This window comes from Castor canadensis, chromosome 9 (assembly GCF_047511655.1).
Source record: "Castor canadensis chromosome 9, mCasCan1.hap1v2, whole genome shotgun sequence".
Lineage (NCBI taxonomy): Eukaryota > Metazoa > Chordata > Mammalia > Rodentia > Castoridae > Castor > Castor canadensis.
Genome location: NC_133394.1, coordinates 98,742,603 through 98,767,579, shown reverse-complemented (window position 1 = coordinate 98,767,579; position 24,977 = coordinate 98,742,603). Strand labels below are relative to the sequence as shown.

At 33.7% G+C, this 24,977-nt stretch overlaps 1 pseudogene; it reads right to left on the bottom strand.

The window, feature by feature from the left end:
* Positions 1-4,359: 4,359 nt before the first annotated feature.
* Positions 4,360-18,984, bottom strand: LOC109681455 (sulfotransferase 1 family member D1-like; annotated as a pseudogene).
* Between the last annotated feature and the right edge of the window lie 5,993 nt (positions 18,985-24,977).

Below are 24,977 nucleotides of genomic sequence, written 5' to 3'. Positions count from 1 at the left end.
AGCATGGATTGAAGTGACAGTGTCAGCTACAGTGGACCATGAGTACAATATCAAATACCTGTCTCCTGGTCTTACTTAAGCATTTCCTAAAGGCTCGAAAGTGAGCATCGAAAGCATTGAAAGGGAGCAACTTTCCAGACAGACTCCAAAAGAAACTCTAAGAGTAAAATCATAGTGACATTGTACAATGCCAAGAAAAAAGATACAAAACAACATTTGAAAAGCAACAAACTTTTTTTAATGAAACAGTGGAGCAGTATTTTCAAAGCGGTAAAGAAAAATGTGAACATGATATTTGTACACCCACATAAACTCTTCATGGTTGCAAGCAAAAAATGTGAACATATAAAAATGACAACATTCATCTCTTACTACACTTCTTAATTCAAATTATAGTAAAATTTTAACATGAACAGAACCGAACATAAAGGAGAAAGAAATTACAACATGGAACATTGAAGAAAACATTAAAAATAGTTTGTGCCATTAAAGCAGTAGTACTAATATTAATAATAATAAAAAGTTTGAATCTTATAAGCTTGGACTGTAGCTCAGTGATAGAGAATGTGAAGGGACCTCAGTTTTATAATCAGCACTGCAAAAAGAAAAAAAAAAGCTGCCATGCAAGAGTAAAAACTTGTGACTATTTGTTCATTTCAGGGCCTAACAACAACAAATACACACACATGCACATACACAAATGTATTTAATATTTGAAAACATACAGAATAATCGAACAGGTTCTGCAAAATTTAAGGGCCATCATTAAAAGTGTAGAAATATTACGTTTTTCAAATTTAAAAAGGAAATTCAAAGAAATACAAATTCTTTCCAACACAAACCGAGACAAGAAAAGGGGGTAATAGAAGATAGCATTGCACATGTGGCCCAAATGATACAGCAGCCTGTCCAACAACTAGTACCTGTCGTAGAGGCTTCTACTGTCCTAGGCTCCACTCAAAATCAGCAACTTTTGGAGTCACTGGTATATGTGCCAGAGTTACACATTCAAATGAGGAATGTGTAGCATCCACAAAACAAGATAAGCCTTCAAACATTGTGCTTCTTTTTTAGGTGTAGGAAGGACAGGTGTGTCAACTTATTCTTCACCTTAGAAGAGATATTTTGTCAACCTTACACCAGTAGACTCTTAGAAATTTTACTGAGGTAGAGGGCTTTTGAATTTCAGTTGAATTTATTTCCCTTCCTCTGGCATGCAGATGCTTTTTACCAACAACAAATATCATCAATGTAATGAACCAGTGTAACACCTTGTGGAAGAGAAAGGCAATCAAGATCCCTGGATACTGAATGGATCAAGAAAATGTGGTATTTGTACACAATGGAATTTTACTTAGCCATGAAGAAGAATGAAATCTTATCATTTGCAGGTAAATGGATGGAACTGGAGAACATCATTCTGAGTGAGGTCACTCAGGCTCAGAAGACCAAAAATTGTATGTTCTCCCTCATAGGCAGTCTTTAGATCTAGGGCAAATGCAGCAATGTGATTGGACTTGGATCACATGACAAGGGGAGAGCACATATAGGAGATATAGGAATAGGTAGAAAACCCAAAACATGAAAGCGTATGATGTCCCCATTCCAGAGGAACTAATACAGAAACCTTCAAGCAACAGAGGTTATCATGAGAAGGGGATCAGGAACCAGTGTAAAGATCAGTTAGAGATGAATCAACATGGGTTGCAACACTCATGTACATGAAAGCAATGCTAGGAATCTCTCTGTATAGCTATCCTTAACTCAACTAGCAAAAACACTTTGTCTTCCTTATTATGCTTATGTCTTTTCTTCAACAAAATTAGAGATAAGGGCAGAACAGGTTCTGCCTGGAAGTGAGGGGGGAGAGGGTGGGGGAGGGAGGCAAGAGGGGAGAAATGGCCCAAACAATGTATGCACATGTGAATAAATGAATAATTTAAAAAAAGATCCCTGGATACTAAGTTATGACACCAGGATGGAGAGGTAATATATCCCTGAGGTAAAACAGTAAAAGTGCATTGTTGGCCTTGCCAGCTGAAAGCAGATTGCTTCTGTAGGGCATTAAGGATAAGCATGGAGAAAAGGGCACTTGCTAGCACACTAATTGCATACCACAGGCCAGGAGATGTGTCAATCTGATCAAGTAAGGAAGGCACTTTTGGTATGGCATCTGCAGTTGGAATACTTGCAGAATGTATTCTGTCAGTGTGTTAAGTTTTAGGTTTCCTTAAAAAATTTTAAGGTTTTTCTTCTCTTTTTCAAAAACAAGCAAAGAAATGAGCCAATGGTAAATATTAGGTCTTCTTTTAAAGTATCACCTCACTGGGTAGCCAACCTCTTTAAATGTTACTACAAAGGATTAATGTAACTCTGGTCACAAAGAAAGAGAAACCAACACTTTTGCTTGCAAATTCCATTTGTCAAGATTCATGATGTCAGTGAAAGCATGTAATTCTAGCTACTTAGGAGGCAGAGATTGGGAGGATCATGGTTTGAGGCCAGGAAAGGAAAAAGTTCACAAGACTCCATGTATTCATATATGAAAATAGGAGAATAAAACCTGTTGAAATTGTGCCAAGAAGAGGTGAAGGAAAATGATGAAGTAAATTTAACGAGGATTTATTGTAAACACATATGAAATATGACAAATATGTATCCCCCTGTACAGATGTTGTATGCTAATTCTAAAAATTAAAAAAATACATGAACTGTTTCTACCACTTTGGCTATATCTACTTCTCTCTACAGTTCCTTCCTTAGCTATTAATTGATTCTGCATTTCAGCAATTTTATAATTTCAAGGATGCAATCATACAGTATTTTACATTTTGGGGTTCACTTTTTTCATTCAACATAATTCCCTGGAGACACATCCAAGATATTTTGCATGTCAGTAGTTCATTTATCTTTATTGTTCAAAATGGAGTCTCAGATAAAAGAGTCTATACCTCAATGAGGACTGGTTAATGCTAGAGAGAGTAATGCTAGAGCAAAAACACAGATCGTATCCAAAAGCCGAAGAAAGAGAAGAGGTCTGACTGAAATTTAAGTCACTGTACATGAGGATCCTTTCAAAGATGATATAAATCTGATTTACTGTTGTAGACAGAAGGATGGTAATTTTGGTAAGAATATTTTGAGCAAACATCAATGATGGCAGAAGCATAAATTCAAAATAACTTTGATATGTGATATGAAGAATAAAAATGATGGGATCATTTAACTTTCCTTGCTTTACATTCTATGGAATTCATAAGAAATACTGGCCTTGGCCGATTCTTTTCAAGTTTAATGCATCTGAACTAGCCATATATGTTGTACAGTATAGTACCTGGTGCACATAAATTCTCAATAAATATCAGCTATTAGTTTGTGGATGATTCATATGCTGTCATAATTATTCCTTTGTGGTTTTATTTTTTCTTTTAACAGACTATATGATTAGAGGAATTTTCAGTTCACAGAAAAATTGAACAGAAGGTACAGTTTCCCTGTGTTTTCCTTTTGTTCCCAGCTAAACTTAACGTGTTTCTTTTTTAGGGTAGGGTGGGGTGGGGGAGCCAGCACTGGGGTTTGAACTTTCAAACTCAGAGGCCTCAGGATTGATAGGCAGGCATTCTTACCACTTGAGACACTCCACTGCACTAAAGCTTTTGAATTCAAGACCCATATCTTGTTTCTTGTTTCCCAAAGACTAATTACTTATTTAATGAAGATATTTAATAAATTTAGTTTTATATAATGGTAACTATTAATTTTTCTCTCTGACAGAAGCTAATACACCACTATACAAACAACACTTGATAATATGTATTAATTGGTTACTTTCTTGGTATTATTTTAGATCATTAATATGCAAACTGTATCCGGAAGATACTATGATAAAAAAATTCAAGATTTAATTTATAGAAGTCCATTCTGGGGCAATAAATTTCAGTGAACACCTTATGCAAAACTTTTGATCTTATATCATTCTAAGCATATATAATATGAATCAAAATTTGTATTAAGAGAAACTTTAGCTATAATTCATCCATTTGTAAATTCTTATATCTTCTCCACAGGGCCAATGGTCCAGCTTTTGAATTTTTTAAGTGAAGCAAGTAACTACAAATTTTAAACTTCAATTTGTGAGGTTTAGTTTTATGTGTTTTTATTTGCGTATGTCGTTTGTACAAAGGGATTTCATCATGACATTTCCATACATGCAGATGACTTACCTCAATCATATTCACCCCTGCGTTATTCTTTTAATTTTTAGTAGTTAAAAATCATAGAAGCCATATGGTTTTCCTATGTAGACTTTAAAAATTGATTATTCTATTAGAAACATAGAATTTTAAAAATCTGCATAAAAAATCACATAGAGAATTTTTGGTCACTATACCTTTAAGGGATGGGTTTTTTGTTTGTTTTTTTTTTTAATTTTGGTTCTAACAAAGCATTTGGAAAAGGAGAAGGTATTTTTCAGATCTCTGATCGAAATGTCAGTGTACAGCCTTTCATTGTCTTTGCATAAGCTTCCTCAAATTTCTCATACTGGGCTACAGTAAATTGATTCTTCCAGTCTCCTGAGATGCCTAAAAAGAAAATATAAAGTGGAAAACTTCAGAATAACACCAAGTTTCTCTCTAATAACATTTTTTGTTTGTTAGTTTCTGTATATGTGTTTTTGTTGTCTTGGATTGGGTCTTGATAATTTTTCCTGGACCGGCCTTTGACTCCAGGTCTTCTGGTCTGCACTTCCTATGCAAGTGGAGAATGTGGATTACCATCCACATTCTAATAGCAGCTTTAATGTGAATTACTACGCTTTATATTTTTAAACTTTTAACATTAGGACATGTGCCTCAACTCAAATCCTCACCTCACATGACCATTTCAGATTTCTATGCCATCTTAGTCTTTCAAAACTACCCATAGATTTTTTTTCCCAATATGATGTGAAAAAATAATAATAATCCTCTAGGTAAATTAAAGAAATGTCCCTGAGAGACAATTCTGACATCTGAAAATCCTGATTCATTGGCTTTAAGAGCTTAGTTAACAAAAGATAGAGAGAAATTTTCAGTCATTTTAAAGATAGTTTATGAGAAAAGTTTTATGGTCAAGTAAAATTGGAAATTGAATAAATGTAGTTAACTACGTCTTTACTAAAGGATTACTGCGTCTTGAAAATATGAACAATATCAGAAATCATTAAGAAAGGATAAAAGCCAGGTAGGTGCCAGTGGTTCTCACCTATAATGCTAGCTACTCAGAAGGCAGAGATCAGGAGGATTGTAGTTCAAAGCCAGCTTGGGCAAATAGTTCTGTGGGACAGGATCTTGAAAAAATCCCATCACATAAAAGGGCTTGTGGAGTGGTTCAACAAGACATTTGCACCGAATATTTTATTAAAAGATAACCATCTTTGTGGAAACAGTTTTCAGGAAAAATAGAAATATAGAAAACATGCCAAAAATAGCTATAATCAATCCCTTGCATTTCAGAGTTCTGCATCTGTGCATCCAACAAATCACAAAAATACTTGGGGAAAAATGTTCTGGAAATGTAGATTTTTTTCATCATGATTCCCTAAATTATACAGAGAATAGGTACTTACATTGTATTAGTTCTCATAAGTCTACTAGAGATGATTTAAGTGTACAGAAGGATGAACACAGGCCACATACAATACTGTATCATTTTATGTAGGGGACTTGAGCATATGTGATTTTCAATATGTGAGAGGTTCCTAGAACCAGTCCCCTGTGGACTTTAAGGTATGTCAGTCTGGTTCAGGGTTTCTCAAAGTTCTCATTTTATTTATTCATGTATATATATATTCTATATGTATATATATATACATATATATACATATAGAATATATATATGTCTATATTTAGATCCAGACAATCTTTAGGGAAAAGGAGGCCTGTCTAGTGCATCAAAGGACATTTAGCAGCATTTTCAGCAGTTAGATGCCAATAACACTACCTAGCTGCAACGGAGAAAAGTATCTCCAGATGCTCATCTCTGGGATTAAGAATCATACTTAGTTGACATCTGAAATCCCCATGGTGTATTTCCCAACCTTCTAAAAATAAAAACCCTCTAGAATTTAAGAAAATGCAGTATAGTTAAAATTAAGTTCCTTATTAGCCTCTCAGCAAAACACCTTTCTCCCCAAACCTGTCTTAGGTTTTATTTTTGCTAATAATTATTTAGTCCCTTCTTCACTATAAGATTTTATATTCCTGCCCATAAGGTATGTATTTGATTCCTTCTTGCCTCATATTTTCAGCCTAAGTTTTTATCTACTTTGGCCAATAAAATTGGAACATGTTTGACATATACTGTATCTAAAGAGAAGCTTTAAAATGAATTACAAGTTTCTACCAGCTCTCTCAACTGTTCTCTCTACCAGGATATTAGGCATGTCACACATATGAACACCTCTTTCAGCTTGGGATACAAAAAGAGACAATACAAGGAGTTGAGACCAAGAAAAACAAACAAAAGTGGCAGGAGCCACAAGTGACCAGCCTCCATCAATCAGTATGTCACTTAACTAAAAAATTAATGTTACAGTGAAGTCACTGAGCTTCTTGGAGTTGTTTGCATTATAGAAACTTGACTAGTATATATACAACCAACATATCCTCTCATTCTCTATCTCTCTCTTTCTCTCTTTCACTCTCTCTCTCTCTCTCACAATTCAATACATGCTTATTAAAGACCTATTTTGTGCAAGATGTTGTATATTGAGTCCAATAATGAGAATGCAATTGTTTACAGAAATCATACAAACAACTTCAAAGAGTTAAACTCCAGCATAGTAAATTTTAAAAGAAAATGAATTATATCTTGATAATTCAGACAAATGAAGGGCCTCATGGTCACTGATACACAGGCTGCTGAATAAACATTTCTCATGAGAGTCCACAAGTTTCATGTTAGCTTATAGTATAGGTACAATGTCTTTGCCACAAATTGTTTTCTGTGAGGCTCTTGCTTTCTTTTCTTTTTTTTAATGCTTCTCTCACTAGCATACTCAATTGCTCTAATTTCCTACAATATCACATTTATACATCTACCTCCACTCCATGGTGAAACCAGCAAACTCTACTGAAACTAGTGTCTTATGTCCTCACCTTTTCTCATGAAGGGAGACACAGAATCGTCCAGCTCCTCTTTCTTCATAGTGGTGTAATTTGCACTAGGATTCTGCTTCATTACATTGAAAGAGCTATGGTAGAGGATTTTATTCACAGTTTTTTCTGGAAAATCTTTCTCTAGAAATGTTAATAACTTCTTAATTCCACAGTTTAGATCCTAAAAATAATGAAGGAAAAAGGATCATTTCTGTTACAAAGAAGGGAATGCATTTAACAAAGTTCTATGTTTACTATTATAGCAGAGAAGATAATTTTTCCTTTTGCAGTAAGAAGTACATATCCTTTCTTTGGCTATTCCAGGAAACCACTTGCTGAAAGGAAGATTAACATTTACTTCAAAAAAGTTAAAAGAAAATAATTGAGTTAATATTTAGTATTTCTTGTTCAAAAATATAATTAACTTGCAGAATAACAGACAGTAGTAATAAAACAAGCTACTAACTGCTTTACAATTTTCAAAGTCAGAGTTATTGGACCCTGAGCAAACTGATCCAAATAACTAGAGTCATAGTTTTACCTGCCACAGACTTCAGTTTTGAATGCCAGCATGGCTCATAGAATTCATGTGATAAATATCTTAATGATGAAAAAAGGTTAATCTAAAAATAATTGGAAAAGTTTCATGTAGACTTACTCAGTGAGAAACAGAATTATGGCATAAGAAGATGTTGGAGAAATTAACAAGGATTATATAATGTCAAACTGTAGGTCTGGTAGAATGGCTCAAGTGATAGAGCACCTGCCTAGCAAGCAGGAGGCCCTGAGTTCAAACCCCGGAACCACAAAAAAATATCAAACTCATTAATTATTTTAATGATTTCATATTTTGCTAAGGACAGGATATTTGAAGACAGGAGTGGTTTTGGGTTTCAGAAAGACCATTCACCCTAAGTGGATAATAGAAGCAAGATGAGAGAGCCCATATAAGTCAAAATGGATGCCTGAACTTAAGTGGAAAGCAGTGGTGATAGGAAAAAGTAGATGAGAACAAGATCTATTTTTAAGGCACAATGGATAAAATATCAGATTAGTCATATTTTTAGATCAATAGGAAAGGGAAACAAGATGTAAAAAAGATGAATTTTAGGTTTCTTTCCAAAAATAAAGCAGAATTGCAGTTGCCTCTTACCTGTTTCATGTCTTCATAAAATAGGTAAAGGATACAGTAATCTTTCCTTTTCTCCCACCAGTCCTTGACATGGTCCTACCAGGAACCAAAAGTCACTAAATTTAAAGATATTTGTTTAAAAAATTACAAGTATTTACACAAAGTCAAATAGTTGTTAAATATTGTTCCATATCACCATTATCAGTACATAAGCATTGATTTACTATTAGTTAAAGCAAGAGACAGTGAGAGATCACTTTTCTCACCAGATTTACAATCTATATGGAAAGGAAAAAATACTTCAATTATAAATTGAATTGTGTCATACCAAAATTCATGTTGAAATACTAACCCCAGTACCTCAGAATGTAACCGTATTTGGAAATTGGGAAAATTTTGACAGAAGTAAACTAAAATTAGGTCCTGAGGATGAACCTTAATCCCATATGACTGGTGTCTGGAAAATAAAATGAAATTAGGACAGAGATACACAGGAGAGAGGACCAAGGAAAAATACAGGAAAGAGACTGGTCACATACAAACCACAGAGAAGGACTTCAGAAGACACCAACCAATGTTGCACTTGGTCTTGAACTTGTAGCATGAAAAATAAATTATGTTGCTGCTGCTACTTTATTCTGTCAACCCCAGGTAACAAAATAAAACTACAAATGCAAGGTGGCAGAGACAGAATAACATAAACAATAAGTGGTATGGGAGTTCTTAGGAGACTGAGAAAGGGAAAGAAAATCCCATAAATGGAGAAATTGAAAAAGGCCTATGGAGGAAGCAGAGCATATTTGGTTCCAAAAAGATTTTGGATTTGGTAATGATACTGATGAAGTTGACATTCTATGTACAAAAAATTGTCCAAGAAATGGCAGTATTAAGTCTATGCAAGATACCATTGAAATATGTTTGCCCCCAAGAGAGATTGTATGGGAGAAAATTTACATAAGAATTATTAGTAGATTTGCTATCATGAGTATGAATGAGTTTTCCTGTAAAAGAGAATGTACCAGTAGAAGCATAGACTAGAAAGGGCAAAACTTTCACTAGAGAATTTTTATAGTTCATAGAATAAAATATGAAGGAATGTTGAAGAAAAGAGAATCTAAGAAATAACTATAAAATTAAAACAGTAAGATACACCAAGAGCAAGAGATGAGAGCACTTAAATAAATTGGCAGTAGCCACAGATCGCTAAAGAAATGATAAAACCAGAGACAATGAAATCTGTATGTCACAAATTCTCTCAAAATTATTAAAAGAGGAGATGGCAATGTTTTCTGCTTTCTCCATAATTTCCTAAAATATTAGTAGAGTGCTGGGTATGTATTCACTTTATAACAAGCATGAGATTCATATTTAACCTTTGTATCTCCTTAGAAAAAAAAGTCTATTCATCATAGAACTCTATAATTAAAAGACAGATTAGACACGCCATTCCCAGTCATGAATTTATCCAGAAATTCCTCCCAGGTGCCAAGCTCTGGATGCATTTTTGTCATCTGGTAGAAATAAAAGTAAGATATAGCCACATCTTTGGCATTCTGTGCTATGTAGACCATCTGTAGGGTGAAAAGGGAGTCAGCATTTTCTATGGTTTAGTAGTTTTAAACTTTTGCTTACATTGTCCAAATACTTATTTTCTTCTTTGTGCTTCCTGATCTTGGCATTTATGTCAACATCCTTACATAGTAAATTCAAAAGTGTTTACTGTTTTGATACAAAAACAACCCCCATCTTTCATCTCTCATACCACTACTTACTCTTTACTTTTAAAAAGGACATCTCTTAAAAATGGAAAACCAAGTAAAATAAGCATTAAAATAAATATTAAATTAAGAAAGTAACATCATAAATTTAGAATACTGTCTGTATTAGTGATTAAAACTACTAATAATGAAGTAAAACTTTTTAAAGCTTAAAAACTGCCCAATTTTTCACTCAAAAACCAATTACTGGGTAAATTTAGAGCAAGAAAAGATTAAAAGTCCCTTGAGGTGAAGTTCCAATACTGCTAAAAGAAGATTAAATTTTTTTATGTAAATAATCATGGGTACATAACAATATTTATGCCTGGTGTGGGATTAAAATTTATTTTATGCATGAAGCCTTTAAGTCTGTTTGAAGCAGAAATTTCAAACACATTTATGAATAGAAATACCTTTTTCACATATCTTGAGAATGTGGTTTTCAGTCAAGTCTACTGAAATCTCCTAAACCTATTTTTCCCAGCAATCCCTCTTAACACATAGATTTCAGCCATACATACAGTGACTACATTTCTAAGAGGAAATGCACACAATAAGAAACCTTCTTCAATCTAAGTACATTTAAGATGTTCCTTCTCTCCAAAGTAGGGTGTAAATGAAATGGGAACATTTGTATTCCCAAATCAGAGAGAGTAGTTTTCATAGTCTGGAACATGGATGAAGGTAGGAAAGGAGTGGTTGGAAAGGGTTTTTCAAACAATACAGCATAGAGTTCTAATGATTGTGACTCTGTATCTCAAGTAACATTTTAAGGAAAACACTAAACCTATAAACACTTCCAGTTACTTCCTATTCCAATATCAAGAGGCTATGGGAACAAAGCAACCATTTTCATTTACTTCTTGATAGAAGTAAACTATAACTATAACTATAAACTACATAAACTATAAACCATAACTTTTTTAGCTAGGTCTGTTTTGGCTTCCTTAGTATAAACTTCTGTCTGTACATCCTAATGATATCTCCCATTTCTAACAGCAAACCACACATTTCTGGGGTTTCCATAGATTTATACTACTGGGACTGAAATAGTAATTCACACATCCTTCTTCCTTATCTCTTTCTTCAATTTACTTGGAGGGAAAAAAGAAGACACTCATAAACATTATATACTTTTTGTATACAACAGAAAAAATACAATAAACTTCTCAAAGGAAAAACAACAGCCGTTTGGTTCTTTTTCTTTTTTTTCCTTTTTACTTTTGTGTGTTGGGTATTTTCTTTTTTTTTTTTTTTAATTTTTATTTTACTCATATGAGCATGCAATGTTTGGGTCATTTCTCCCCCCTTCCCCCACCCCCTCCCTTATCCCCCGCCCACTCCCTCTCCCCTCCACCCTCTCCCTACCCAGCAGAAACTATTTTGCCCTTATCTCTAATTTTGTTGAAGAGAGAGTATAAGCAATAATAGGAAGGACCAAGTGTTTTTGCTAGTTGAGATAATTCTTAATAGTGAATTCAGTCTGAAATCATCAATGGATTAACTCATTGACGAAGTTAGGGCTTTTAGTATCAATCACTTCTTAATAGTGCCACAAGTTGGAGACCAAACTTTCAATACATGGACCTTTTGGGAAAAGAGTTCATATTCAAACCTAACAGAAAGGGGATTTCTTCAATCTGAGAAGCAACATCAACAAAATCAGGCAGGACATCAACACATTTTTAATAGTGAGCTATTGTATGAATTTTCCCTAAAGTTAAGAGCAAGACAAGATGTTTTTTCTATGCGCTCTTGTTCAGCAATATACTAAGGGTTCTATCTTCTCAGCAAGTCAAGAAAAAGAAGTAAAATGTGTCCAGATTGAGAAAAAGGAAGGTGTAATATTTTTATTTGCTGTCAACATGAACAACTATATAGAAAATTGAGTGGAATTTACAAAGACAGCTTAGAGTCCTAAAGAGTATTTAGCAAGGTTTCAGGAGAAAGATAAAAGTATAAAAATAAATTTTATTTTTATATACTAGGAACAAATATTTTAAAAATAATGTGTGCCTACTCATGTATGCACAAAAGACAATATGACTATTTTACCAAAATATTTTTAAAAGAACATCGCTATTTATGTTATAGATATTTATATCTAAATGTCATAATTAAAACAGTAAAGCCTTTAGAGGTAAACAAATGGGATAATATCTGCATGACATTGGGATATTTTTTAACAAACACAATGATTCCAAACTATAAAGGAAAATACTGACACACTGACCTACTTCAAAATTAAGGACTTCTTTAAATGATATTATGAAAAAAATAAATAAGAAAGAAAAAATAGTGGGTTAAGATATAAAGAAATGCAACTATCCCATCAAAGGAATTGTGTGCAGAATACATGGAGAATTTCTATCTGAATAATGAAAAGATTAGAAATCCCTATATGAAAAGAAGTAAAAGGCAAGAATAGATAACTCAGAAAAGAATATTTTTAAATGGTCAACAAACTATATAAAAAGATTTTACCTAATTAGTCATTAGGAAAACACAATGTATACAAAGTAAAGGCACAGATGCTTCCAAATGTACAGTTGTATGGCTAAAATTAGATATTTTAGATAAAATTAGTATAAATTGGTGCATATGCTTTAAAAAACTATTTGAAAATATCTACTAAAGTTGGATGAATGCATATCCAAAGATCCAACAATTCTACCCCATGATATGTAACCAATTGAAATCAGTGTGTGTATATGCAATAAAACATATAAGAATGTATATAGTGGTAATATTTCAATTACTGACAAAAGCAACAACTCAATTGTCTGTCAATAGCACTACACATAAGTAAGTTTGGAATAGTCACATGTGCATAATGCTTTACAATATCTGTTCTCTAACTTTAACATGAACCAAATTCATGTGAGCTCATGTTAAAACTCAGATTTCCAGGCACCATTCCCATAATTTATGATGCAGTAAATCTGAGTGAAGCCTTAGAGTCTGTATGTCTAATGTGCTGTTTTTGCTGTCATTTCGTGAAACACAATCCTACATATGGAAAACATGCAATGGAAATAGCATTCACACATATTATGGTGAATGAAGTAAGAGTAATATTCAACAGTATTATCTACTTTATAGTGACAGGAAATCAGGCAACTTGACATGGTGAAAATGTTCAGGAAGGCAATCTTTGAACATGAAGACAATATTACTGACTGGAAGTGTGCATGAACTGAGTTTTGGGAATGCTGGAGTTTTAGATTTTTTGATTTGCATGCTGGTTTCAAGACTATACTCCCTATGTGAAAATTCATCAAGCTGTATGCTTAGGATTTGTGCACTTTTCTTCTTGAATGTTATTTGTATCAAAAAGTTTATTGAAACAGAAGCCTGAAGTGAATCTGTGATTATATATAATTAAAATCTGTTATATTAAAATATATTTACGTATTTAGGTATATTTAATTATATTACAATTAATTGTATTAAATTAATTATATTAAATATCTTTGAAATTTATTAATTATATATAATTGGAAATATTCATGGATTCATTCACAGAATTTTACATGATTATCAATCCAAACTTATAATTTATAATTATGGTGAAGCATGAAAATCAGCTCTGTTATTATTTAAATATCAGTTCTTTAAAAGTAGTTGAACTGTAGATGAATTAATTTAGAATGACAGAAAGCCTGATAGTGTCCTTTCTGGTACTTAGGCATGAAGTAAAAACTCTGTATACATTATTAGTGTTATCTTCTTATTTTGATCCTTGGGATATAGTGGCCATGTTATTTTTGCAATAAGTTATTCAAGAGTCATCTTTTGTTCTTCATAATTGGTAAAAAGAAGGATTATTTTTCTTTAAAATTTGTTACCTTGCAATCATTCTTCCAAAATGAAGAAGGGAGAAGTTGAACAGGTAGGTGTGTTTTCACAATGTAAGCTAAGACTTTCTAATCACTAATTCTATTTTACAGCTTAAAATAGGTATATGGCTGTATGGCTTTACAACTTTATATATTAGTGAAATCATCAATGAGATTAAGAAAAATGGAAATCCTTGTTATTTAGGCTGTTTTGTTGCTTATGAGTAGACTAAGATAATTATCTTCATAAGTGTCTATAAAGATCAACAAATATAAAACCTTGATAGAGCAAAAACAGCAGTAGTTTGAATTAGGATTTCCAGATTTTTCCTTCATTTTCTTTTTATTTCTCATTTACAATATGGAAACTTAAACCACAGAATTTCAAAATCTTTTTCCAGATCTCTCATATTCAAATTCTACAATCAAATTATGCCATAAAGATCATGGCTATTTGTGGGGAGTGGAGTATGAGAAGCCTATGAGAACTTGCAGCACAGCCAGGCCCAATAATCTGCAGGCTGAGTTTGGCATGGCCCTAGCTGCAGAAGGGCAAAACACAGCATGGCTGCTTTTCCTAAAATGTTTATGCTATGCTCAGAGAGTAGGGATCACAGGTTTCTTTTGTTACAATGTCATGCCTCCCCTCTAACTGTTGCTCCACCTCCTTGTTTGCCACTGTGTATAAGACTCCCTGAAGGAGGACATGGTTGTCTGTTTGTGAGGGATGGCTGCTGCAGGCTGCTGAGGCTGTTGCTGTTGCTGCTGCTGCTGGGTGTTGTGTGTCTGCGAGTCTAAGGACCAAGACTTTAAAGAATAGAAAAGAGAAAGGTTTTTAATAATAGAGAAAAGAATCAAAGTAAAAGAAGAGAAGTAAAAAGAAGTAATGAGGCTGTTGTGCATCTCCATCCAAGCACCCAACATACCTGACCCCAGCTTTCTGCATGTTTGTCTTCTATCTTTTCTCCTTTCTGCATCAACTTAAATATTAATTACAAAAAATAGTACTGTAAAATAGGCACAGTGTGAGTGTGTGTGAGTGTGTGTGTGTGTGTGTGTTTGTGTGTGTGTGTGTGGCGTGGTACTAGTGAAGGAAGGAGATTAAGGTAACATTATATTGTTGATGGACTTCACATACCTATATGAAGCAGAACTAAAAAACCTCTTGCAATTGCTTTGGGTGGGGTGGGGAGAGGGATGAGGGGGTGTCAGTTAGGTCAATAGGACAAGCTCGCATGGGTTGTGAGTGCTATTTTAAAATTTTAATAATATAAAACCAATAATTTTTTCTTTAAGTTTGTAAATATTAGCTCACTAGTAATATAAACAATTCTATGTTGGATCAAACATTGAATTCTCTCTGTATAATGATGGTACACTATTTAAATCTTGAAGGCTCCCATATAGTAAGAAAATTGTACTATATCAAAAATTTCCTCTTATCCAGATGTTATCTTTGGCTAGAGAAGAAGTATAATATGTTAATGACATAGCCAATTTCTGACTAGTCTATCATAAGACACTTATGATTCAGCTGTCCAGGCCCTTTCTGCATCATTTTCATCATGACTTCTTTACACATCTTAAGAACAAAGACAGATTGACTCCTATAGTGAAAAGGAACCCCAGAGGAAATATCATTTGATGGTCCAGGAATTATAAGTTTCATGAAGGGCACTCGCTTGTATATCACATCTTATTTACATTTCTCTGCATCCCCATTGTTATAGATCAAGTCTACCATTTCACTGATCCAGGTTGTCCCTAAGGGGGTAAAATGGAAGAAATGAAACTTTGCTTTGAAAAGAGTGTAAAGAGGTCAATTGAGGTAGAGAAGTTATGTAATATCTAAATAATAATGTGTTTTTAATTTCTACTTCCTTTCTCCTCTTTCCCAGGAGACAGCCTTATTTATGTGGAACAAAAACATATGTATTGTATGTATGTGTAAATTTTATTTAAAATAATGACACAAATAAGACTAGAAAAGTAAGTGAAACAAGGGTAATTAAAGGAATAATATGCAAATAATGATAGCATACCCTCCTGGATAAAATGAGTAGGCTAAGTAGCCAACTTAGATGATATTATGAGCTCATACAATTATTATTAATATCAAAAATATTGTTAGATCTTGGCATTGAGATCATATACAAATGTTCAACATTTGGTGGAAGGTGTGAAAAGTGAAACAGAGAACTTTGAGACTTCGCATGTGGTGATCAGTGTGCCGTATACAAATAAAAGACAATAGATTCTGATGTAAGGGAGTGATTTGATTCACTCTGACCTTTACAGCAATGAATCTGACCAATCCTTTGAGAAATGGATATAAAACATATGAAGATATTGTTCACTTAATTGGCACTCAATTATCAGGTTGTTGGGAAGTAGTAAAGAATTATAAGACACAGAAGAAAATTATCTTCCTAACAATTCTCACTGTTTTTCTATTTTTTGTTATTTTTAGAAATGGAAGTTAATGCAATATTTATTTTTATTTATTTATTTACTGCTATTTTTATTGTTTTTGGTTTTAATTTAATTTTATAATTGTTGTATTATTATTGTACTGAGTGTACATTTTGTCATTTACAAAAGTGCTTGCAATATACATTAGTTAAATTCATCCACTACGACATTCTCATTTATCCTTCTCTCCCCCTTTTTAGAATGGTTTTAACAAGTCTCATTTTTCCATTTTGAGTACATCATATTTCCACCAGATTTGTCCTCCTTCACCCTTTGCTTATATCCTCCCCGCCCCCCCCCACCCCGCATTGGTACCAACCCCCAGAGAGGACCTGTTTTTAAAAGACATTTCTGTTTATTGAGTTTTATTATGACATTTCCATGAACATATGTATTATGTCCCAAATTGCTTCAACACCTCCATTTTTTGCCATTCTACCTTAGTCACCTTCTTATGGTGATTTCAACAGGTTTAAGTATTCTATATTCATTCTTGCATAGAAAGTACATCAGTCCCTAAATCGAATAATAATGAGTGGAAATTAAATTTAATCAATTACTTAATTGTTACAGACATTTTTGAAGAATAGTGTATATATGTATGCACCTTTGGATTGGTTCCAGACAATAGAGTACCTTCATTTTTTGTGACCCTTTTACTCTTTCTTGTCCTTAAGTCTAGGCAATCTTCCATACCCCATCAAGACATCTATCAATACTACCTTTGGATTGTTCACTCCCTGACCTGGTTTATGCTTAAGTAATGATTCATTGAGAGACAGTTAAATCCTAAATTCCAACATATATTATAAAAACATTTCATCTCCTACCAATGAGTGGTTCAAATCATGGCCCAGAAATTTCATTGAAAAAAATACCAATTTATCTATTTTTTTATGCTTTGTATTTAAAAAGTTTTTCACTATTTTTGAAAAGGCTTCAGTTAAAGAAAGGAGATGATTAATTTGGATTGCTTATAGCAAAATTAACAAGGCATTGATATATTAATAACTTTAATACATGTTGCTAATAGTTTGTGAGGGCAACAACAGCAACACTGACAAAACCTACCAAGGATCATGCCGATGTGCTATGTGTAGCCAATTAGTTTTTACTACAGCAGAAAACTAATAGGCATTAAAAGTATCATTATAAATGAACTTTTTGTATAATTTGTACCTTGCAGAAATTATCTTAATGACTTTCTACTTCTGAATATATCACACATATCTCAAAATAGCAAAAGCAGAAGAGCCTGTACTTCTCAGTTCCTGCTTCGTTTCTCTAAAGGACAATCTCAACAAGGATTGTTTCAAACAATTTGAGTTTTAGTGAGCTTCTCAGAGAGAAATGTAAGGTAGTAAAACAAAGAAAGATGTTTTGCTCAATCAGATTTGTTGTTTGTATCTGCAATGTCTGTATTATGCATTTATTTATTTGCAGGTGGAGCCTTCTGTTGACATTTGGTGTTTGTGATTGTAGCAGATTCAAATATTTCAAGCTCAGGGTTTTCTTCCCAGGACTGTTACACATTACTGTACAATAATTTTGATAGTTGTCATCCAAAAAGAAGGTCAGGAATCAGGATATCTATTACAAACTTCTTTCTTTAAGGAATGAGTTTGGACTGTTAGGCAAAGTTGATTTTAGAGTAGGTAATAATTAGAATTGATTATTGATTAATCATTATAATTGATTAATAATTAATCAATTATATCAATTAATATAATTGATTAATTAGAAGTAATATGACTGGATAATTAACTGAAAGAGACTACTCTTGCTGCTATCTCTCTGTACATCTATGATTGGGTGAATCAGAAGACTGTCATAGAGCTAGAGAAATAAAGTTGTTGCTTCTTATTGAGCTCTCTTAAATTCCTTTCTGAGATTGTATACTGATTTAACTGTTTCATTTTATAAACAAAATATTTAGATACCAAAATGTATATATATACATATATTCCTTCTATACATATTAAGATATAATAGTATATGTGGAAATTTGACATAGTTAATACACATTTCTAATATGTATGTTCTAGACTACACAGACCCTGTGTTCTAGAATATGCAGGCCCTGTCAGGCATAGTGGCCCACATCTGTAATGCCAGCACTTGTGAGGTTGAAGTAGGAGAATCACAAGTCCCATGCCAGCTTTTTCTACATAGTGAGATTCTGCTTCAAGAAACTCATAAAAATATGCATAAAAGTCACACATATATGTATGCAATATTAATAATTTGATTTGAATTTTAAATGAAAAACAAGACAATCGCATTAATTTTTTCCCTCAGCTATTGTCGTGATTCTGTTGTAGTATTTTAGAATAGGAATCAACTATGTCTAAGTTAATACAAATGTGTTCCAGCAACCACCGCAGTGTTACTTTGACAAATATTTAAAGAACTCAGATTGGACCTGACTAGTAATCTCCAGTAGATTCATACTTAATGGATCATTCTCTAACCATCTAGGACAAATGATTGACAGGGCCTACCAGATTTGGGATAGGTGGAGAGCAGAAGGTCATCGAGTCGGGTCTCAAATGACTCTACCTGAGACCACTGCTCAGCAATGCTCCAGAAGAGACGGACACCCTGACCATCCACTCTTTCCTGAAGACAACCTGCTTGTTATCCATTTTTGAGAAACTGGATTTTAAACAAAGGGTAGCATCAATCAAATTAAAACTAAGTTACTATTTTCATAGTATTATTATTACTCTATATCAGCAACATCAAATCACAGTATATATGTTATGAGTTAGTAGAAGAAGATAAAGTATAAACACCAACCAGGTCTTACATACAATTATTTCCATAAATGTTGTTCATACATAAATAACACTTGTACATTTCATTTGTGTACTGATTACATTTACTCAGGCAAAGAATTTTGGGGATATGTGATAAAAGTTATTAGACTGGGAGTCAGGAAAATGTCAACCACAGTGATGTCAATTCACTCCAGTGGAAACTTAAAATAAGTCCCATGACAGCACAAGCCTTCTTACCTGTAAAACCAGGCATGGCCTGGTTGCAATTTTCCTTCTGTAAATCACAGCATGTACTGGTAAATCACTCTATCTAAATTTTGTGCAACAGGCCACAAGAGTCAGAGAAAATGTATTTGTGGAATAAGACAAGGTTTAGCAGAGGAAATAGATGGCAAAAGGTACAAGATAAAAGAAACAAGCCTGAGATATGGGTATCTTGCTCTAATAAACATTTTAAAAACTCTAATATGAGATGATCTGATGGCATTATACTTTCAGCAGGGCTATAAATAAGACACTTTTGGATTTTGTAGCTACCAATAGAAGCAGAAGAGTTTGCAATATACCCCAAAGTCCTCCTCTAAAACATGCCTATCCTCCACTTTAGCACAAACTAAGTGGTGATTTTTTTTCCCTGAAATTCTAGAGAAAAACAGAGTTTACCTAACAAGCTCAGTTATAAGGATTCCTGAGGCCCCGTGTCAGTCACTGCACTTCTCTCCAAGGATTAAAGTCAAAAGTGTTTTGAATGAGGAGATATAGAGTTGACTGTCATCTGTGGGTTCTGCATTAGCAGACTTAAACACTTCTGAGTAGAAATATGTACAGACATTTTTCCTTATCATTATTCCCTAACCAATATGGTATCTACACAAAATTCGCCTTATATTTGCTATTATAAGTAATCTAAATATGATTTAAAGTATACAGAAGGATATGAGTAGGTTATATGCTTAATACTAGGCCATTTCACATACGTGACTTGAGCTTCTGCAGACTTTGGAATTTTCCTGGAGTCCTAGAACCAGTCCCTTTTAGAAACCCAGAGAATTTAACACATACCATCTTTTTTGAAGTGCAATTTCTTATCTTCCTGAGTTTTCAGGTTTTCTCAATTTCACCTTTACCCTAAATCATTCAAATGCTTTTTATTTTAAAAGGTTATAGTACAAGCTGCTTAACAATTCATTTCATAACATGAGGATTTCATAAAAGATATAAAGTTATTCAAAGTAACTCAGTCTCATAACACAGAAAATATAACTCCCTGTGGTAGTCCTGAAATCCCATCATCCTCTACTGCCACTTGCAAATAACCCTTTAGACTATAGAGCAATCTTAGAGGAAAACCTAACTCAAAATTTTTAAAAATTTGATTCATCATCTAATTGCTTTCACTATAGGTTAGCTTTTCAAAGTAGCTAATGCTAATATTTTTGTAGTTTGTTAATGGCCATTTTTATAGGTTTATTAAACCAAATCTCACCTTTACAGTTGGCTTGGCTTTTCTTTCTTCTTTCCAGTTACACCCAGCTTGTCCCTTCTGTAATAAATACTCCTGCAGTAATTAATGATGGGGATAGTTCTGAGAAAGGCATTCTTAGTTAATTTTGTCACTGAGCAAACATCACACAGTATCTTACACCAACCAACACAGTTACAACACCAGTGGGCAATACAGCCTTAGGGGACCTCCATACTGTAAGTGTTCCCTCATTGACTCAAACATCACTATGCAGGACATGAATGTAATTAGCAGTCTGGTACTAAAACTCAAGACTTCTTATTCCAAATCAAGTTCCTAAATATTTTGTCCTGTTTTCTTTTTTTCCTCCAGTACATTAAAAACTATCAAAATGACAAAGGGCTTTCAGTATTTTGCAACATAATAGGTAAGGAGAACTTATTAAATCAACCATGTAAAAGTTTAGTGACTTGCTAAATGTCTCCATTCCGTCCAGCCCCTGACTCGTTAAGATTGACCTGGTTTGTAATTCATTCCATTAGTTACAAGCTTTGTGATTGGTAATTCATCTAATTAGTTACAGACTTTGTGCTCCTAAAATATCTCCTTATGTTAAACTAATCTGTTCTCTGATGGAATATAGAACAGATCTATCAAATCTTGCTGGGGTAAAAAAGGTCCAGAAGAAAACGTTTCTGAAAATCCAATAATGTTTAGGAGATTCTGACTATCCATGCCTCATTTACTATTAATAAATTCAGTCTCATCCTTGTAACTTGTGCAAAGATCAGCATTTCTAATAAAATTAAGAGTAACAGCTGTAGGAGCCACATTCTTCATTGTATCAAAATACATCAGAGAGTTAGGTGCAAAATGTATAGCAAGTCCTTGAGGGGTTTTTTGTTTGTTTGTTTTATAAAAGTGGGTTTTGCTGTTGCTTTCACTATACTCACATTATACTGTCATAAAGCACCAAGGCTTAAAAGCAAAATAAATTAATAATTTAAAATATTTAGCAAATACTATAATTTAATGTCTGGCAGACATTGGGGAATCTAATGATGAAAAAAATGAGGTCCTTATGCAGTTAATATATTGCAAGAACTTTTTTAAGTGCCACAATGCACCCCCCACTCAGCACAACAATTCAAAAAATAAATTAAAAAAAGTATATAGAGGAGCTAAGTGCTAGTGTACTATACCAATCAGCTGAAATGTTTCAGTGGCTAAAAGTACTATGAAGCAGAGGTGTATCAATAAATTGGCAAGATTGTTTTCCTCAAAAGTGAGCAAGAGTTAATTTTGTCAATAAGAGAAATTTCTAATAAGGGAACAGCATGTGTGTGAGATTGGGAAGAGAAAAGGGCCCTTGTTCTTGTGGTGCAGAAAAGTAGGAAGATCATTTGAAGACCTTGCCAAATCAGGTGAGAAGCTACAGAATCCAGGGCTAAGTCTAGGTAAGAGGGTCTGGGATATACTGAGTTTCTGTTAAGTCTCTACCAAAACAAAGGTATCTCAGTCAGCTTTCTTTTGTTATGACAAAATACTTGTGAGAAATCAACTTGAAGGAAGTGTTTACTTTTGTCTTTCTGTTTCAGAGTTTTCAAACCATGGTAGCTGATTCTGTTATTTCTGAGCCTGTGGTAAGGCAGAGCATCAAGGCAGAAAGGGCTAGTGAAGAACTGCTCACCTTATAGCAGCCAGGAAGCAGAGAGATCAAGAAAGAAAGCAGTGGGGGGAGAGAGATATAACCTTCAAAGGCATGCCCACAATGACATATGTCAAGTCTCTCTCTGACTAGTATTGTTGTTCAGCAAGTACAGAATGTTCTTCAGAGGCATTTCTCCAATTTAGTCCCACCTTTGACTAGCTCATTAATCTATGAATTCATCAATGGGACTATCCACGATGAGGTTAGAACCCTTGTGATTCACTCATCTCTTAATAGTGCCACCAGCTAAGGATGAAGCCTTCAACACATGAGACTTTTTAGGGAATAGTTTATTTGTAAACCATAATAGACGGTGTGGTGTTCACTGTCCTAGTATTATGCATAATTTCAATAGTAGTTCTATCCCAATATGAAAAGATAGTGATATTTAGCAGAGGCACAGAAAATACTATGTATTTAAAATAGTCTTTTCTCTTTTCAAGTAATTTCCAGTTCCCTAGCAGCTATATTGGGAATACATGACTGAGTTCTGACTAATGGGATGTGCATGACATAACACTTTTCCTGGATCCTCTAGTCCCCTCTTCCACTGTCATGGAGCCCCTGGGTTCTATATCATCGGAGGTAATTAATATTTAGTACATGAAAATTCTCAGGTGAAATAGCTATTCTTACAGAATTTATACTCTAAGTAGAACTAGGTAAACAAAGTGAAGATGTGGGATAAATAGCATAAAGAAAAAGCATGGCAAAGAATAAAAAGTAAAGAGATAAGTTCTCAGGGAAAAATAATAACTGAAGTTCATACAAAACAGAAAGATAAATCAGTACCACACCTACATGTGACAAACTTCACATTTAACTTCAGGCTTCTTCTAATACATTCTGTAAATTCTCCTTTATTGTATCCATGGACATCCAAGTTTTAAGCACTCTGTTTATGCTGAAAAACACATGTAAGAATCAATACCACAACCTGACAGAGGCTTACATATTTAGCTACTTTCTGACAATTTCCATGAAGGTCTCAAGAGTTCTGAAAATTTTAAATATTTAAAACTGAAGTCACTTTTCTTCCCAAATCCAACTTTGCTACTGTCTTATCTAGATTAATAACACTCACATTTGCATATTCAACCAGTCCAGGAACTTGGGAATTACTCTTGGCTCCAGTTTACCCCATTGTACATCCCATCAATCACTTTCCTACGAGATGTTTGCCCTCAATATTTTTTAGAAACACACCTGCCTCTGTGTTCTATTACCACTACCTCACTTGAAGCCCTTATTTTTTAATTTACAATACAGCAACTACCTCCTATTTGGCTTTCACTTCCAGTTACTACCTCACATTTATCCTCCATATGACCTAAAGTGACATAGCTCCTTGATTAAAACCCTTTATTAATGTCTCGAATGCCTATAGAATATAAGTTTCTTAACTCCTTTCCTGAGCTATATAGTTTAACATAAAATCAATTATTATTTTTTATAATACTGATTTACTAATACCTAGGTCTTTGCATACATTTTCTGGTTTCTGTTCAGGAGTTGGAAAGATCTTGGGGTGAATACTAGCTCTATAGCCCTATTTGAACTTATTGGAGACAATAATACTGTAAATGTAATGATTAATTGAGAGATTGTACCAAACATTGTTTTTTATACATAGATGTTATGTCAAAATGATACAAATGTAAAAATATAATACATACACAATGAAACTCTCTGTATAGATATTTTAAACAAATGTCTCCTTTTTCAAAAACAGAAGACAGGGAGGTAAAACAGGTCCTTCCTGGGGGTTGATACCAGTGGGAGGGGGGATGACATAAGGAAAGGGTGAAGGAGGGGAATATGGTGAAAATATTATGTACTCATGTATGAATAATGAGATCTGTTGAAATTTTTCTATGAAAGGGGATAAACAGAATGATGGGAGGGGTGAATCTTGCCAAGATATTTTAAGAGCACTTTTGTAATATCACAATGTATCCCCTGTACAACAATAAAATGTTAATGACATAAATAAGTAAAATAGATTAAAAACAAAAATAATAAAGATACATATATATAATATTTTATAAAATCTACCACACTTCAATTTTAGCCTGCAGTGACTGATTATTTTAAACAATAAAAAAGCAAAACTGCACACACAGCATCTCCAATCAAGACACTGCACTTGCTTGTCTCTGTTTTAGAGCTGATACCCTTATTTCTTATCTGTTGGTAAAGCTCTTATTCAGTTTTCAAAATATTGTACAAAAGTCACCTACTCTGAAAAGTATTTCTAGGAGTATATCTAGGCTAAGAATGCTCCACTTCCTGCTGCCCTGGTGAGACATGCTGTCCTCTTCTCTCTGTTTTGGTTTTGTTTGTTTTCTGTTTTTGAAACGGTCTGGCTATGTGGCTCACGTTAGCCTTGAACTCATAATCCTCATGTCGCCACCATCCAAGTACTGGGATTATAACCATGTACCACCATGCCTGGCTTTAATCTTTTCTTATATGTGAAAACTGTTTAACAAAATGTTTTCATTGTATTTTTTTAATTATTTTATTTTATGGTGTGTTGGATACAGTGTGGCATTTACAAAGCTTCTTACAATATATCAAATATATTATACTTGAATTCACCCCCTCCACCATTCTTCTTTATCCCCTCTCCCCAATTTGAGAAATAGTTTCAACAGGTATCTTTTTTCCAGTTTCATTCAT